Below are 6,114 nucleotides of genomic sequence, written 5' to 3'. Positions count from 1 at the left end.
GATAAGTGACCAAAATAGATTTTAGAGTTCCCTTCATACCAACATAACTCACAGCACGTCAATGGAGTCACTAAGTAAACATGAGAGTAGTATGAAACTTGCCGGTCATAAGGCGCGGACTATACCTCAAAATGGTAAACAGATTCCATACAACAAAAGGCCCCGATATGGAATAGGGCTCACCGAATCAGGCGAGAAGAGGGTACACCTATTAAGACGTTGTGCCACCTGCTGAGGAACCACTTGCATCCATTAAAGATGCAGCGTCCTCGGCAAAAGGGATATTAGTACATGTGGAATAGTACTAGTATGTAAAGATAAGTAACCTCACATGAAATGGAATACCAATATAAGAAAAGGAAAACATGGAAGCAGTGAGAAGATCAATAATGTTTAAATGCCAAGTCAAAACATAATCAACTTTCAAATAAGCCTTTACATTTTTAGTCGGGAGATTATTAGGTTACCGACACCCCCATGCACGTGGCATGGAGTCCGATCTCGGCCCAATCGGCTAGGCCGTCTCACCCAAATATATGTGGGTCGACATAAAAATACAAAACCATCATATACGCGATATGGCATAGGATCTCTACCCGATCAGCTAGATCGTCTTAAGACAATATCATGTGGGTCAACATGGTAGTCGCTAGCTATCAATTCATACCAATCAAGGGGAATAATCTCAATCGTAATACAAATGGGGATTTGTCCCTCAATCATCTCCTACACCAGTACGTGTAGTTTCGGACTTAGGCCTTTACAACCCACTCTTCTTCGGTGACCTAACGATACTCCCAAAAATATTTTTATATAAAAAAAATTATGTTCATCTCATAGACTTTCATAGAATCTTTTCATTTCATTGGTACTCTTAGTCATACATGATAATTTTCAATCTTGGCACAATGGCCGCACATCAATTGCTTTCATTTCCTTTCTTACCATGGGTTATCATCAACATCAAGGATACTTTAAAACATAGGAGAATTATATTACCACATCATGAGTATGTAAGAGCTTAAAATGCTTGAAATGCTTCTAAAATAAGGGCATTGAAATTTCACTTGAAACATGAATAAATTCATAGATATTCGACAAGTCAACCATAATTGAAATATTCTTCAAGGAGAGCTTAAAATAGCAATTGGAACAAACTTGAGTACATAGGCATTTGAGTAAACTATTCATTTGAGGCATTTCAACACAATATGAATAGGATCTAGGACAAACTATGTTTGGAGTTCATAAACAATTCATGGAATCCGATTATACAGAAAGACTTTAGTCAACATAGCTCAAATTCGCACTTTAATAATACTACGATGGTCCACCATACTAAACAACTTCAGTCTACAACAATGCAACACAATTGTACCAATATTAGTAAGAATTTTTATACTTCAGGTCATTTAGGCTTTTTATCAAATATCTAATGTGCATATTTATCTATAGCCTCCTTCAATAGAATTTCTTCACATAACAACCACCTTTCACACCAATGACCCACCTTACAATCATCCTTAGGCCATCCACAACCTCCATTAGCACATGCATGCCCAACAATTCGCTCCCACCCAATCAATCTCATCAACTAAACCATTTTAAAAATCTCTACAACAACCTAGGTTAGGCACTCATGGCTTCCAATCACTATCCCATAAGTCCTAACACATATTTTATACATAAATAATCGCCATAAATTAGTTAGAGATTGTAGACATGTCTCTTGTAGTGAAACTCTTGAAAATCCCAACTTGTGGTGTTCCTGACCAATTTGGGAATTTGAATGAAAATCTTGGATTTTCAAGATTCATCCTTGTTAATACAACTATTTAGGAGTAGTAATTGACTTAAAATAATCCAAAACATTTTCTTGGTTCATGGGAGGGATATATATGACGGATTCCCTTTGTTAAAGCAAGACCTAGCTCAAATAAATGAGTTATCCACTCTCTCTCCCCGACCTTGGGAGTATTTACAGGGTTCCCATGTGCGCTCCCACATACCAAGGCAAGTGAGTGCGCAGTTGGGTGCACATACAAGGCAGAAAACCCTTCTTCTGTGCGTTGTCGCGCACCTGACAAAATTTTGGTAGAAATATCCAAATGACAAACGTTTTGATGTATTAGAAACTAGACTCAAAGAAATTTTATTTTATAGGTATATCACCACGTAAATCCTTATAGTTTTGGAGTTGTACTCATTTAAAGTCGGGTCTTGTGCGAATTTATTTTAAACTTTATCCCATTGCATAGTTCCTAACTTAGCTTAGTTCTAGGGCTATCCTTAGACCCTAAAACACTTCCAATACACCTCCTACATTTAATATCTTGATCATATAAGTTAGTTTTAGTCCATAATCTCTTCTGGAAGGCAAGACGGCACCGACTCATAAAAGTGAGATCGGCCTCACACTTATAGGAAATCTTGAGGGGGCTTACAATCTCCCCCGCATATGATCGTTCGTCCCCGAATGATGATCTAAACCCAGTGTGTCAAGTACAAGTCATTCAAGCACCAATGTAACCATCACCCTTAATCCTTTGTTACTCACCATTAAAATTAGACTAACGCCCTAAATTTTCAAATATTTTGGCAGAGATTCCTCTGTATTTGGGCCTATCGACCTATCAAAGAGCCAAAAGACCCATCATAACAACACATCACAAAACAAAGACATATCATAAACATGAAAATAACACCAACCATAACATTATAAACATTACATTTCCAAAAAGGGACATCTTAGCATAAATTGTACAGGTTTAGAACATAGCTCATAGAAAGTAAATTGTCACGCCCCAAACTCGGGGAGCGCGACCGGTGCTCAACCGAGTGAACCCGACCGAGCAAGTCTATTAGATTTTCTTTTACCCAACTCATTCATGAATAAAGAGGAAATGTACTCCATTAATCAAACATTAAAAAAATTTCATTAACAACTCCCATTTCATTTCCATTAGCAGCTTCATTCATAATTTCCAAAATATTACAAGTTTATAGATATAATGAAAACATGTTTGCCAAATACAAACATTTCTAGTTCAATTCCCAACATCGAATATCACCCACAACTTGTCTACGGTGCCTCTAAGTACAAAAGAAGAGTAGTATGGAAGTGCCGGCAATAAGGCTTCGGCTATACTTTAAAACACAATGTACAACTCAAATGACATCAGGCCCGGAATAGAGTAGAGCTCACCAAAACCTACTGAATAGAGAGTGACTGCTAACGAGGACCAAAGCTGCCCGCTGATGAACCACCTGCATCCATTGAAGATGCAGTGCCCCGGGCAAAAGGGACGTTAGTACATATGGAATAGTACTAGTATGTAAAGCTAACTGTCCACTTTCAAAATAGAATGCCAATATAAGAAAGGGAAAACCATAGAAATATCAAGTCACAATCAATGATATCCAAATGCCAAGTTATAACAAAATAATTTTTAAAATACGAAAATAATATATATATATATATATATATATATATATATATATATATATATATATATATATATATATTTGGTTGGGAGATCTTTAGCACCGATATACCACTGTTCACAATATCATCTTTTTCAATACCAATACCACCGTATTTTTAGCGCGGAGTCCGATCACAACCCGATCGGCTAGGCCGCCTCATACGAGACATCAACCACAATCACAATTTTAATTACAATTTCTAGCATAATCACTACCATGTGTGTGGCATGGTGTCAAATCACGACCCGATCGGCTAGGCCATCTTACCATAATGTCGTGTGGATCGACATCATCCTTTTCTATCTATCATCTCATCCCAATTAAGGGGAATAATTTTATCACATCAATCTCATCCCAAATAAAGGGAATAATCACAATCTACTCCTACACCGGCACGTGTAGTTTCGGGGTTAGGTTATTTCAACCTACCCTTCCTCGGTGACTTATCGATACTCCTAAATACATTTTTGATTTGCATACAATGGAAACAACAATACAAATGCATTTACCTCATAACCTTCCACACCATTCATACCTCATTGGCATTTTCATCCACTTACAACATCATTATTTCATTGGGTCTCTTGGCCATACATATGATTCTTCATTCATGGCACAATGGCCGTATTTCATATTCCACACTTTCATTTATGTCCTTTCATGGATCACCATCATAAATATCAACAAATAGAATATTCCAGAAATCATAACTTTAGGTTCATTGGTAGTGAAGACTTTAAACACAATGGATTTCTTTCCAAGAAATGGAGTAAAATAATTGGCAATCGAAGCACAAGTTAAAATCATACACTAGTAACATGTCATTTATTCTTGAAACACTTTTCCCCCAAAGGGAAATATACATTTCAACTTATGAATATATAAGAGCTCAAAATACGTTGGAAATACTTACAAAGCATAGCATTAGTTGAAACAACTCGATTTGGGCACGACTTGAGTACATAAGCTTGTAGGCAAATCTATTTTCAAAGTCAATTTGGATCAATTGAATCAAGGATTATTTCATAACCGTTCTCACATCATTTCATTTCATTGGCATCATTGGCCACAAGTATAAATTTTATTCTTGGCACGGTGGCCACAATTTATATTACCAACTCACTTCTTTCACTTTCGAGCATCTTTATACACTATCAACACTAAGGTATTTTCAACCAAGACTTTAGGTACACATACGAGCAATTAAGGGTCCTAATCACATTGAGTTTTTCTCCCACAATTTGGCATGATAACTTTCATTTGAAACACTACTCAAAGCCATAATATTTTAATACACATATCATTCTTGAACATATTCCCGAAGGATAACATAATGTGATAGGAATAGTCGGAACACATTTTGAATGCATAATTCTCGACACTTTGCTTACTCGGGAAAATCAAATTTATTGGGAACAACTCGGAATATGGGAAAAAGGAACTTGAGCCAACCATACTTGAAACTTACGGGAACATCATGGAATTCATTTCTAAAAGAGTAGTTTAGCAAACATACCTCGATTTGAGCTTTCCTTAAATTACTACGACATTTCGAAAATCCTAGCAATCCCAATCTATTTTGAGACATAATAAAATTGAACCATAATTAGGAAGATATTCGTGGTTTCAGCTCATTTGAGCATTCTATCAAATACTAGGTGTGCAAATTTGACTACAAGATTCTTTTACAAGATTTCCTTCATTTCACAACCCAATCTTTACTTATTTGAACTCAACAATATTCCCACAAACCTTATTGGTACATGCATGTATAAATAATACTCTTGCACCCAAGAATTATACTCCTAATCAACCATCTTCTACCCATATCCAAAATTAAAAACTAGGGTATGAAACTTTACCTCTTAGATGAAGAACTTGAGGGATTTCTTGTTGGATTTCAAGGCTTGAGCAAGATTTGATGAACAAGGGCTTAGGAATTCCTCCTCTCACTCTAGGGCACTTTCCCCTCTCTAAAAATATCAAATTATCCATCCGAAATGACCCTAAGATCGTTTTATAGGAACTAGGGTCGGATTATGAAATTAGAAAAATGGACCCTCAAAAATCCGGATCGGGCCACAGACCAGGCTAGACACGGTCTATAGTGAACTACGGACCAGGCTTCGTGAGGGATATAGCACGGTCTAGCATGCTATAGACCTGGCTTCACGAGGGTTATAGCACGGTCTATCGCGCTATAGACCTGGCTTTGCAAGGGTTATAGCACGGTCACATTATTCCAGCCTTTGGGAATTTGAACATAACTTCTTGTAGGAGTGTCCAAATGACGAACGGTTTGAAGAGTTAAAAACTAGACTTGAAGGGCTTTAATTTGATAGGTAGATCACCTCCTAAGTCGTTATAGTTTGGTATAATCATGCTTTTGAAGTAAAATCTTATGCGAATTGAGACATCCTTTCCACTTAATGTATCCAACTTGTTCCACACGAATTCTTGCCATTCACAAAACTCCTTAGTATGTTTCAAAATACCTTAAACATATATTTTTCATTTAAAAATAATATGGTTCTATCCCATGGGTATCCTTTAATACTCGAACACGTTATTCCCAAATACCGTTGGCGCACTTTAAAATCTTCAATCATTAGGAAATTTTTAACGGGG

The sequence above is a fragment of the Nicotiana tomentosiformis genome, chromosome 11 (assembly GCF_000390325.3).
Source record: "Nicotiana tomentosiformis chromosome 11, ASM39032v3, whole genome shotgun sequence".
NCBI classification, from domain to species: Eukaryota; Viridiplantae; Streptophyta; class Magnoliopsida; order Solanales; family Solanaceae; genus Nicotiana; species Nicotiana tomentosiformis.
The sequence above is the reverse complement of the archived record's forward strand: the minus strand, read 5'-3'. Positions refer to the sequence as shown.